The sequence below is a fragment of the Macadamia integrifolia genome, unplaced genomic scaffold, assembly GCF_013358625.1.
Source record: "Macadamia integrifolia cultivar HAES 741 unplaced genomic scaffold, SCU_Mint_v3 scaffold808, whole genome shotgun sequence".
NCBI lineage: Eukaryota > Viridiplantae > Streptophyta > Magnoliopsida > Proteales > Proteaceae > Macadamia > Macadamia integrifolia.
Window position 1 is genome coordinate 87904 of NW_024870542.1, and position 13315 is coordinate 101218.

Here is a 13315-nt window from a genome sequence, read left to right on the forward strand (position 1 = left end):
TCAAATGGAAGATCATGCCACGGGAGTAATGAAAGCAACAAGGGGCGACTGAACCAGATGAGGAAGGAGATGATGCTTCAGGTGTAGCAGAAGCTTTCCAAAGGCGTTTACAGGAATCGGTGTCTGTCCAATCTAGATTGGATACTCCTGTTAATCAAATTTCCTGATTCGCAGAGAATTTGGGATCGAAACCAACCGATTCCACTCAAAAAGGGAAGGCCTGTGTAGTGAGTCTAGTGATTGGAATCACCCTCACATTTAGCGGCTCCGCCTTTCGCTATCACTCTTTATTCTTTACCAGGAAAAAAAAAAAACTTAAGGGTGTGTTTGATTGGATAAATCTATTGAAAGTCAATCTCTAGAATTGCAATTCGTATTTTTTGAAGTTGTTTGATTTCACCAGAATGACTCTTGGAACAGAGGCACATGCTTCCACGAATCTCCATATTACAAAGAATGTCCTTCATATCTGAGTTTACCTCAACACCAAAACTCAGGGCCCGTTTGATAACGCTTCTGCTGTTTCTGTTTCAAGAAACGGAAGAAACAGAAATTGCTGTTTCTGGAAATAGAAACAGGTAAGAAGGGTGTTTGATAATTCTTGTTTCTGGAAACAGAAACGGGTAAGAAGGTGTTTGATAAATTCTATTTCTGGGAACATTTCTGACAGAATATGATGTTTATAAGAAATTTTAATGAAAATAATTCCACTTTTGTTACTTTCTTCAGAAACTCATGGCCCTTCATTTTAATCATACATACAACTACCAATTTCCTTATCTCGAACTTACATCATAATTTTACGAAACAAGAAATGTCAACCAATAATAGTAGAATAAAATGCAAATATTCCCATGTTTATGCCATATGTCTTACAAGTTCCCAATAGTTGGTCATTACCCTCTAACAACCACCTTTATTTATGTCTATGTTATTAATGGCCTCTAGAATATCGGTATATATCCTTCGCTTTTTCTCAAACACATCCATTTCGTTTTTCAGTACTCTAGACTTCTCCTCTTCACCTTTGATTGCTCTTTCCAAGTAACCTTTCACAAAATCAGAGGAAGGTGCTGATGGAGAAGACTGAGCTCTCTGTAACAATAATACATGTATAAGTTTGATATCATGTGTATCTAATACAATAAGTATTTTATTCCAAATCAATAGATTAGATCCATGTCTTTATATCATAAGGTCCAAAAAACACCCCATAAAATATTCTAATTTAAGATTTGGATCAAATCAACAGATTAGATCCATGTCTTTGTTGTCAGGTATATGATGGTTGTGCTCCACCAAAGATTAATATTCTTATTTAAGATTTGGATCAAATCATTGTAGATTAAGTTCTTGGTCAAAACTTGTATTTGTACTGCGGTTCTTTTTTAGTACCATGAATACCATAACAAAAGGGACGTTATTTCCATAAATTACCCAAAAAATGAATAACCATCTGGTGCCGAGCAATTGGCCATGTCATGGAGCTATTTCAATGGCTGCTCTTCTTAGAAAACTGACCTAGGAATGAAATATAAGGGCTGAAGGGGCATAGTCTACTGATAGTTCATTCCAAGTTTCTATTTAAATAGTAAAGAAGTGGTTTCCTGGACATGCTCAAAGAGGGCTTTCATTGAGACTACTAATCTGGTATGGTAAAACCATTTTCGAAGGGTCCTAATGACTCGACTTGGAAGAAGAATTTTCCTAAGAAAGACCCCAATGCTGGACTCTCTGTGTCAAGAACAAGCATAAGAGTGAAATAACGTTTTTGAGCAACTGTTAGCTAATAAATCCTAAAACCATCGATTGGAACAGGGAAAGTTGAAACAATTATACAAAATAATATGGAACTAAAATTCCCAAACCCGTTTGATGCTTCGGTTGGAGAAGGCAAAGGCGGATAGAGAGGAAGAGGAAAGGCAAACCATACCTGTGTTTATGAAGAGGGTGAACAGCTGCAGGAGCTTCCAGAGATAAACACCCCAGCCAAATGGGAGTTTGTAATTCTATATTTGGGTAGACGAATGAACAACTACAGAACTAGGTCTGCCCTAAGTATTCACATTCTGCAACTCCATATCTCTGCAAAATGGGGAGTTTCAATAGCTTCAAAAAACGATCTTCTTTCGATTACCGCCTGGAATGCAGAATTAAAACCTTAGAACAAAATCCATCATAAAGAAGCACAGAGAGATGAAAGCCGATTGTTGGAGCATCCTTTCAAGCTTAGTTTTTAGGTTCTCCAAGTATTAGGTAGAAGTGGTAAAGGAGACACGATAGGGGTAGGGGATTCAGGGAAGCAATCCGCCGGAGTGATGGAAGAAAACATCAAGGGGGGTGTCGATCTTCGAATGAAGCTCCCCTTTTTTCATAGATTTTTAAGTAAAAGTGTCGGTCGATAGTGGAATTGTGCCCCTTTTTTGTTTCGAGAAACAAGTGAAACAAGTAAAACTTGTTTCGTCATTCATGTTTCTTGAAGCATAAATTGTTATAAATTTCAATTTATGTTTCAAGAAACAAGTGGAACACAACACTTTTACCAAACGGTATTTATGCCGTTTCTATGTTTCTGAGAACAAGAAAACACAGAAACACGTTTCTGGTTACGTTATCAAACGGGCCCTCAGATTTGAGAGACATTTCTACAACATAATATAAAAGGAAAATCGAAGAAATAATTACAAAAGTCAGGAACAGACAAAGGTATTCAGTCGCGATATTTTTTGGTTCACTACTCTCCCACCAATGAAAGAGACTACTGACCGCCGGTGAATGAATGCTTTCGAACAAATATTTCTCTCTCTCTCTCTCTCTCTCGCTCTCTGTGCTGAACATATATAGTTCCAGGGTCTTGCATTTAAACTCAGATTGGAGGTTTGTTGGGCATATTTGAACTGTTTGCTGCCTGTTATGGAAGATAGATGTGGTCTCAGTCTTTGTTTTTTTTTTTTAAGCTTAAGGCGCCATATTCACCTACTGTTGTAGAACGGCAATCGAGAGACAGTGGGGAGGGGGATTCCCTATTTCCCCTTCAAAAGTCCCATTTTCCCCTTCTTTCTTTTCTTTTTCTTTTCTTTTTTTTCTCCTTTTTTTTTTTTTTTTTTTTTTTTTTTTTTTAATCTCTCATCCATCATCCATCTTTCTTTTCCTTGTTCAAAATTCTCCAAATTTGATTTGCTACCTTTTTTTTTTGCCGACTTGATACTTTGGAGACTCTAGATTTCTCACTCATCAGTATTGCCCATGAAAATCAATATATGCTCACCTCTTTTTTCATGAACTGATACGGTTTTCTTGGTGTAGCCGATGCTTTGAACCTCATATGTCCAATTATCATTCTTATCTCTAGAAGGGATCACTGGAGTGGAACCATTTATATAGTGAAGGTTTTTATTCCACAACCCTAGAAGTTGTTAAAGAAGGGATAATTGATCTTTTTGTTTCCATAAAATTGGTTCTGAGGATAATAATGAGAGAGTATTGCTCTAGCTGAGAGAAGGGAAAGGTAACAACTAAGAAGGGCAAAGAACAGACCATATATAACCCATTGAAATTCTTGTCCTTCTCAGTTCAATTGACTTGGATGACTTGACTCTGTCAATCGAAACTGGACTCTTTTCTGATGAGTGACTTGTGTTCTTTAAATCTTGAATTCTATCACTGTGTCCTTGAGTTGAGGTTTAATGAAGTGCCAATTTATTTAATTTATATAGTTTCTCTTGTTGGAACAGAGTAAGAAACTAGTAGGTAATTGAATATAAGATTTTCTAATCCACTTTTATTATCACAATTGTTTTGCTTGTTTAATGCTTCGTACTCAGTTTCATTGTAAATAAAACAGTTTACAGGAAGAATTACTACTCATAATCATGATAATCAAATAGATTTTCAGGAAGAATCACAACACAGAATAATGGTAACCAAACAATTTTTCAGGAAGAATCATTACACAGACTCAAAGTAACCAAACAGTTTTTCAATTACGAAGATTGTTCAAAAGAATGTCTCTCAAGAGATTGACATCTATATTCGATACATGCACCATTTGATTTACACAACCAAACGCGTCCTAAAAGTTTCAAATGGATTTCAAACGATGGACCCCTTTCATCCCAGTCGGCAACAAATATTATATATCATATTTATTATAAGGTTTCCTTCTAGGCATCAGTATGGCAGTTTGCCGAATATGCCATGTGAGAAGGTGACTGAGATGGGGCAGCATATTAAAATTTTCACAATGAAAGCTAAACACTGCCTTTTTTTTTTTTTTGTCAATACTTAGGGTGTCTAGATCTTTGGTCCGTCGAAAACTCTCGTGTTGATTTGATCACGGGACCTCGCTTCCTGAGGTGTAGTACCGTGTCCCCTCCAAGCTAAATGTTACCTTTATTGACTCATTAGCCATCAAATTATATGTTTACATTACAACAAGTAGGATATCTTTTAGGAACAAATTAATTCCTAAACACAACCTTAAAAGTCTTATAGACAATAATGCTCATACAAGACTCTTTTAACTCTAAACAGTCCATGCCTAAAATTGATCTCTAAAGTGGGATTGCCGGGAGGATAACAATATAATTGGCCTTAGAGGGGCCTTAAAATGTCCTTAGAGTCAGGGGTGTCAATCGATCAGGCTAGTTCAGTCTTGGTCGGGCCTAGCGGGCATAGATCCTTGCATCGTGATCTGCTTGTTTAAGGAATGAGTCGATCTTGGTTGGTCCCATGTCATGTTCAATTAGGTTTCAAGCTTTAATCGGGTTTCTCCTAATCGGACTAAACGTGCTAATGCACCAATAAAGCCTTGAGCAATCTTTAATTGTCTTAGATTTAAGAAATAGTTATATATTTAATTAAATCATCAATAATTTAGAAAATACTTTACACTTAATTACATTCTATAATTGATTTAAAAAATATCAATATATACCCTATTCTACAAAAAAAAAAAAATCAAAACATACACATAAACAGTCGGGCCGAATCAGGCTTGTAAAGGGCCAAGCTGGGTCGAGTGCCTGTTGGGCTTACCCCTTGCACTATGTACTACCTGGCGTAAGCCTGGTACATTTAATAATTGATATGGGTTGGACAAGTTTTTAACGGTGATTGATTCTATCTAGTCGTACTTGATATTGACACCCCTACTTAGAATGTCCTATTAAGGACTTGTCTTTACTCTCTAATTTATTTTTATCAAAAAAAATAAAAAATACTCTTTAATTTATGATTTGGATTTTACAGGTAGAATTGACACCCCTAAGCGGGGGGGGGGAGAGAGAGAGAGAGAGAGAGAGAGAGAGAGAGAGAGATGGGGAGTGGGGTTGGTAAAATAGGATGGGAGAAAGTAAGGTTATCACAAAAGTCCACCATGGATTGGGTTAGGGGTGCCAATCCTGAGCCCGCACTAGTAGGCCTAATCTGAACCAGCTCGTTTAATAAATGTGTTGGGCCTGTATATTAAACGGGTATTTACGGTGCAGACTACCAGCCCGTCGGGTGCCCAACTGGCCCGACTTGTTTAAGAAGCCCGCTTGAACCGAGCCATTTGACCCGACCTTTGACCCCTTTAAAACTACTTAAATACCTATTTTACCACTACTAATACAAAATAATAGTAAAGACTGTGTAATAAAAAATCTATGATAGATGATGTTGAACATAGTATTTACATCCAACTTTGTAATAAAATAAAATAGGGTATTTTGAGATGTTTTAATAGGATGTGAATGAAGGGTAGACAATTCTTGTGGAGAAACGGACAATAATCACTTTGGTACCTATCATAATCTTTTTTTTTTTTTTTTTTTTTGTAAAAAACAACCATGATCTCATATATGATTAACTGTGGAAAGTTTTTGGGTGACCTTTACTTTGTTCAAATGGAATATTTCTGGACATTTAATTCACTTAAAAAGGATTTTAGGGGGAGCCTGTTTAGATTTAAGTAGGTCCGTAGCCTGATTAAAGCCGACATTGACGGACCCGATTACAAACCGTACCATGCCCCCCAAACCTAGGCCATATAAGTAAACAGACGTTCACGGTGCAAGGGTTTCACATCGTCAGGCCCGGTTAAGCCCGATCAAAATCGACCTGACCTGACCGATTGACACCCCCAACTTGGGTGAGGTAAGCATATCTCAAGCTCAGCCCTAAAGGCATAAGCCTAAGTTTTAGAGTTTAAGTTAAAAGTTCTTTTTTCGGTAAAAGTTTAAGTGAAAGTTTAACTGTCAACTCCCCTAGGTGCGAGGGAAGCTAAAATGCAAAATATTTGCATTTTCCTAGTTTTGAGTTCAGAAAAATTGGTAGTTTCTTCTTTTAGAAGCTAAGAGAAGTAAACTGGATCTTGAAAGGAAAAAAGACAAATAGAATTCAATATAAGCAGAAGAAATATCTAACAGATTTTTTAATATAGCAAGCTGATTTTTATAATTTCTAATAGCAAGCATAATACATAATAAGTTTAAAAAACAAGACTTACATATATGGTCTTCAAATACAGAAATTGATACTTCTATACAAGCGTTACACTCTTTAAGCACACACAAACACTCAAACACTCAGACACTCTTCAAACACTCTTACTTTACAAGCACATAGGAATGGGAAACAAAATGCTAAGATTTCTAAAATTTTCTAGATGTCATTCTAAAGAGAGGGAGCTCCCTTTATAGATAGCGGACACCAAGAATTTCTTCAAATTAGTTAGGAGATGCATTGTTGGACCTTGATGGAGTTGGCGTCGAGTAGGCATCAAACCAACCAGATGTGACATTTTAATAGTTAAAGATAAGGTGTTCATATCACAAATTAGGAGTACCTAATAAGGTATAAAGTAATTGTCTAAACTGATATGCTTCAGCTAAAAGTTATATTGTTTTGTAGTCCCGCTATGTGGCTGAAAATAAGCCACAAATGAGATTCTCTAGCATTCCACATGGGATGACCCACTGTTTTCCAGAAGAGTCTCAATTAGGTGAATTATTAAAGTGTCCACCTATGGCACTTACTATAATGCTGCGTGATGCATGCCAAGACGTCAGTCTGACTTGAATGGCACTAGATGTGGATGCTTGACATCTGGCGAGAATCAGAATAACATGTCTGATTAACACGAGACTGGGTCAAAGTGCAGTGAGACCTCTTTTCTTCCCTCCCCCCTTTTTTTTTATTGATCCGGCCGGTGAGCAAATTGGCTTCTATCATCGGAAAGAGGAAGAGTCTATGTCGAGGAGGATGATGATAGGGCTAGATCGTCAAGCTGAATATTAAACCCAATAGTGATTAAAATTAGCTCTTGGATATGTTCATCAGATAAATATGGGAGGTGATGCCTAGTAGTGTTGAAGATGTTCAAAAAAGGCATTTGAGCTGTCGATGTGGATGAAGAGGATGCAAGGGGCAGATCCAAACCAATGCCTCTTTTAGGCACAAATTGCGAACCAGTTAAAGGTGAAATATCAAATTTATCCCACCATTTAACTATAATATATCATTCTAATGTAGGAACATAATTTCATTATTCAAGTTCATCAGTAGTCATCTGATACTTCCATTACCAAGGAACTTCGTATAAGATGAAGAATTGGACGAAGAGAACCCGGGAGTCCAAAGGTTAATTAAAATCTTTATATTTAGTAACAGACTGCTGAAGAGCTAAAGGAAGGAATTCTAAAGGAAGTGGTCCCCAGGTGAAGAACCATTGTAAAAGCCAGTTTGGAACACCTAATAAGGTGTGTTGAAGACGAAACTTCAATAATCAGGAATGTGTTTCATAGTCATTCTGATATAAAAATACCATGTCCCAAGCTTTGACATAATCAGTAAAATCATATGACCTAAGTTTAATGCCAGAGACATCATGAAATTCTCGTTTAAATAAGGGAGAAGGTCTCCATTCACGATCACTTATGATGTTTAATGTATTGAGCTTTGAATAAGCCCTAACATGAAAACTTCTATAGGAGTATTGAATATGAACACTCTGAGTTTCTTCAAGGATTCTTTCATAGAAGTAACGAGTTTTATTACCAAAAGATGGATGGAGATGGTCACGAAGATAAATGGTTGCAAGTTTTGATGGGATGTGACGAAGGTGGATATTTTCAATGGGAATGACTAGGATAAAATTTGTTTCTATGAATGGAGAATTATTAACAGCCTTATTTAAGGTTGTTGAGAGAGTCTGGATTGAAATAAGAGTGGATGTTCCTTGTAGTTGCCTAGAAGAAGAAGAGGCAACTTCTTTATAGCCTTCAATATTAAAGGAGAGGTAGGGATTATAGCCTTCTGCTTAGGAGCCCTGCAAAAATTCTTAGGTTAGAAAATCAGGTAAACTATTAGTATCCCCTTTAATGAATTCAATATCAAAATCAAAAACAGAAAGAAGCGACTGCCATCGAGCAAAAATTTGTTTGGAGGCCAAATTTTTAATATCTTTCTCAATGACATCTTTAGCCGCTTTGCAATCCACACAAACAAGAAATTTTTTATTAAGAATATCACTTTCAAATTTGATTATATACAAAACAAGTGAAAGAATCTCATTTTTTATTGTAGAATATTTTTGTTGAATTGAATTTCAGATGCCTAAAGTAAAACGTACTAAGACTTCTTTTGAAAAATTAAGACATTTTTGTTTCAAGATTCCTCCGAATCCGAATTCGGATGCATCTGTTTCAATAATTTTAAAATAGTCAGGTTGTGCTAAGTTTAAACACGGAAACTCCTTTGCTTTGACTTGTGTTTTACGGACTGTACTAGTATGTATAGATGTCCATGGGTCAGGTTGTTGTTTTAACCTGTTAAATAAAGGTTTGGCATCCTTTAGCCCTTTGCTAAATCATTGTAGAATTCAACAATATAATTAAGGCTACCAAGAAACCTTTGAAGTTGAATTTTATCTGTTATCTCGTCAGGAAATTTATTTGCAAACTGAATTGTTTTATCTTTTTAATTGAGATAGCTAATCCTGCTTGACGAATAACAGAGAGAAAAATATTTAGATGTTTCCAGTGTTGAGCAATGTCTTGGAAATAAATAAGGACATCATCAATATACACAATTATAAATTGTGAATATTGATTAAAGATTTGATTCATAATATTTTAAAATTTAGAGGGAACATTTTTAAGGCCAAAAGACATAACATTCTATTCATATTGACCGAATGGGACAACAAAAGCTGTCTTATACCTATCATTTTCTGCTATCTGAATTTGTCAGTATCCAAATTTCATATCGAACTTAGAGAATATACTTGAGACGTATAATCTATTGAGAAGATCCTTTTTATTAGGGATAGAGTACCGTATCTATATAAGAACCTTATTTAAAGGTTTATAATTGATTACAAGTTTGGGTACATCTCGTTTAATCTTGGCATTATTATTTACATAAAAGGCAGTGCAACTCCAAGGAGATTTACTAGGTCTAACAAGACCTTTAGCAAGGAGTTTAGAAATCTCTTTTTGATAAGTTTTTCTTAAATGATCAGGCATTTGAGCTGTTTGAGCTTTAGTGAGAATTCGGTTCTCGAAAAAATCATCTTCATAAGGGATAGTGACAATATTCGTTTTTCGAGACAAAAATGCAGTAGGGATTTCAAAACAAACTTCATTTTCAAATTAAGCTTGAAAGTTTTATACTCTAGCTTGAAAGGTAGGATCATCAATTTTTTGTTGAATGCTCTTTTGTTGGATTTCAGAAGATAAAGAGCATATAAATTTTTCTTTGAACTGAATTTGAGTCCGAATTTCATTCACCGTATGAACTTTAGGGGGTTCGATGAAATAAAAAGTGATAGGGTGATTATTAATCACAGAATGAAGATCGACTGTGTCTACCTGTAATGGATACAACTGTGATAGGAATGGAGTGCCAAAAGAACAAATTGAGAAAGTCATTGTACCATTATAAAAGGGGTCTTTAGGCAGTGTGCTGCATGGTAGCAGTGACTCCTGAGTGATTATTTTTTATGTACTACTTTTTGATTACTTGATGCTTAAATTGTTATATTTTGTATATATATCATGCCTTCAGGCCCAATTGTATCTAACTTTTATGACTCAATTTGGGTATCAAGTATTTGGGAAACAATTACAGGTATTATTATGAGCAAGTCTTCCGCTGAAAATACAGGTCTTAACTTAGTTGATGTATATTATATTGTAGTTACTGCATTATTGATCCTGACAGGTTTGTGAGTTAACCTGAGTTAACTCGGTCACCGGCTCGATTTTGTACGGGCAGGGTGTGACAGGAAGACTATAAACATGTTGATTAACCTGTGTCAGTGTATGATTAGTACTCTAAAGGTTGATTATTCCATCAAATATATCTCTTAGCTCGAGATGTTGAAGCACTAGCAGGTGCTTGATATGTAGAAAACTTAAAGGAGGAAGAAATCACAGAAGAAATAGATCTACGAGTATTATCGAGTTTACGGTCAAAAGTGATTTCAACATCACCAGACGGAAGTTGGGTGATGTTTGATGGGGTTGTCCTAAAAGGTGGCTGAGTTTGAGCCACAGAGGTTAAAGTCCAAGATTCTTGAAGGTTTATTTCTGACCATCGAATATGCCGAGGCACAAAAATTTGAGATCGGCTAGACTTAACCTGGAAAAGCACTGTTTGCCGTAGAGGATTTATCTTCTTAGCATTAGGAGCAATGGTAGTCATTACTTTATAATATACACGGTAAATCACTATGAGATTTTGAGTTCCCGGAACGATATGATATCTATATGTTTTTAAAAAAATGATAGTACCATCAAGAATATTTGAATCTATTAAATCAGTATGGCAAAAACTCGCCAAATTAGAAGCCCCAAAAAAATTTCTTGATCCTTTCTTACTATTTCGTGTGTGTGCATATGTGTATCCTATTAACTTTGGTATCTTTTGAATTTTTTCTACAATTCAACAAAGAAACCCATAATAAATAATTTTGCATAATTCAACAAAGTTACAGGATTGTAGGGTACAGTATGATTTATATTCAAATTGATTCGATTTCTGATTTTCGGTGCACCGTGCATCTATCCACACAATCCCCCAATTCGCCCTAACCATCTGGGCCACCCAAACATGGGTTATCAAGCTTCGATTCAATTGAATTTAATACTTAAGCAAAGAGCATTGAGGCATATTGGTCAACAAACTTATGATTAGTCTAAGGTTGTCGATTCAATATGGTATTGGTATGGTACAAGACGCATATACCTCATTCGACACCGTACTAAATAGTGATTCGGTACAGGAACCTCATACTGATACCAATATAGTACCAAATTTGTTCGGTTCAATATTCAGTATGGTATTAGTATTTGGTATTCAATATGGTATTGGTATTTGGAACAGTATAAGTATGGTATGATGTGTTTGTAAGTCATATCCTATACTGATATCATACCAAATAGTATCTCAGTACATAAACCTCATACCAATATCGTATCGAATTAATTTAATAGGATTACTGGGAATTCGGTGTGGTATCGGTTTTGATTAACGGTACAGGTTGATATCCTTACTTATGACGACATCCAATCTACCATGAATAATGATGATTTAAGGGTGCAATTACCTTGGGTTGGCCATGGCTGACCTAAAGCATGGGCTGGCTCAGCCGGAACATGGCTTAACGACAAAAGAAATGTTTTTTCTTCATCCACAATGAACCATGTATCTCTTCACCCACCACTGGGATATTCATAATTACTTCCGCCTGTAGTATGAAGGTTGAAATGCCCTTGTCATTACCCAAAACAGCATTATAATGTTAGGGTGAAGAGATTCTTTGGTCCACTTGTGTGTTGGAAGTAAGTTGTAAATATTGAACTCATCTTGACCGCTTAGCCCTTGAAAGAAGCAACCACGTACGGTGGGAGATATTGGTATATAAAAAAATCCATGAACATTTGATGGGGCTGAGTCATCCCACCGATTACTATCCTCAAGATCGCAGACACCCTTATGATGTAATACATGTTATTGCAAATTGACCTTCAAAATATAATATATGTTAAGCCTTTCAGTAGTTGTTGCACTCACTTACTATATCATGTTGGGGCACACTTAGATTGTATTACCAATAAAAAAAAAATGGAAGAAAAAGAATTCTCAAGAACAATGAGCAATGGGCCAAAGCCAAAGAGTTCTACAAACGAAGGAAAAAAAAAAGGTATGAGAGAACTAATAAAATACTTTGAACGAACGTCTAAGGTGCCTAACGATTCTAACCGGAAATGACTTGTGTTCGGAATCCAACATCCTAAGTTGAAAGATCTCTTGCATTTTTTCTTTTGCTTGGTAAAATAGGCAAAAACTTCTGACAAAAATCAAGGAGTTTTTGCAGCACTCCTTGCAATATCTCATAAAGACATTAATAGGATTTAGACATTACATTTTCAAAACAAATGTAAGATTGTTTCATTGTGATCAAATGGTTATAGATTTGAATCCAAAAACATCTTTTATGAGATGCATAGATAAGGCTTTTTACATTAAAAAAGCCTCATGATACACCCTTTTTAGGCTAAAAGGTCGCAGCGCTCGAGCGCTGAGAATATATTGAAGCTAATCATAATTATGTGCCATTGCAGCAAGCATGAAAGGTTACCCAAAAAAAAACCAAAAAAAACAGAGAAGAACGTATGGAGAAGAAGATACTCGTTCCAATACCTGAACCCACCACAATGATTGTGTGGTGGGGGGTTTTCTGTCCATGGACCCAGCAGAGAGAACACTATTCTTTGAGGCTATCCTCGTCATTTCGGCCCCTCTCATTTAAACCCCAAATCCCACAGCTTACTGAAACTGTCGTGTCAGTATGTCATTGTTCTATGCAGAGCTCAAAACAACTCACCAATCACCATTATTTCTTCTTCTTTTCTTTCTCTACGTCTCTGTCTCAGTATGTCACCAAATCCCACCCTCTCTCTCTCTCTCTCTCTCTCTCTCCAGTCTCTCTCCCTCTCTCTCTCTCTCTCTCTCTCTCTCTCTCTCCAGAGCGGACTCAACTGTCAATATTGTCATTCTTCTCTTTCTATATAAAGTTCACAACTCTATGCCGACTCAACTGTGAATATTGTCATACTTCACTTCTTCTCACAGAGCACACGCACAGGTGATCAAGTGCCCATGGACCGTGATGAAATGCACCGGATGGAGTCTGCAGGGACTGGAATTCCAGTAAAGAAGAGTGGTATTGTCAGGGCAAAGAAGGAGGCCAAGAGAGGGGATGTTAAGAAGAACATGATGACTGTCATTGCTAAAGCTGTATCAATTCCCTGTACAAATCCCATCC

General features: G+C 36.3%; 1 long non-coding RNA gene across 1 annotated transcript; it reads right to left on the reverse strand.

The window, feature by feature from the left end:
* Positions 1-584: 584 nt before the first annotated feature.
* On the reverse strand, positions 585-6630 carry LOC122070017. The gene is made up of 3 exons (XR_006137631.1): positions 6491-6630; positions 1934-2140; positions 585-1095 (listed from the first exon to the last, which is right to left on the reverse strand). It is a non-coding gene; the product is annotated as an uncharacterized LOC122070017 (long non-coding RNA).
* Positions 6631-13315: the final 6685 nt, after the last annotated feature.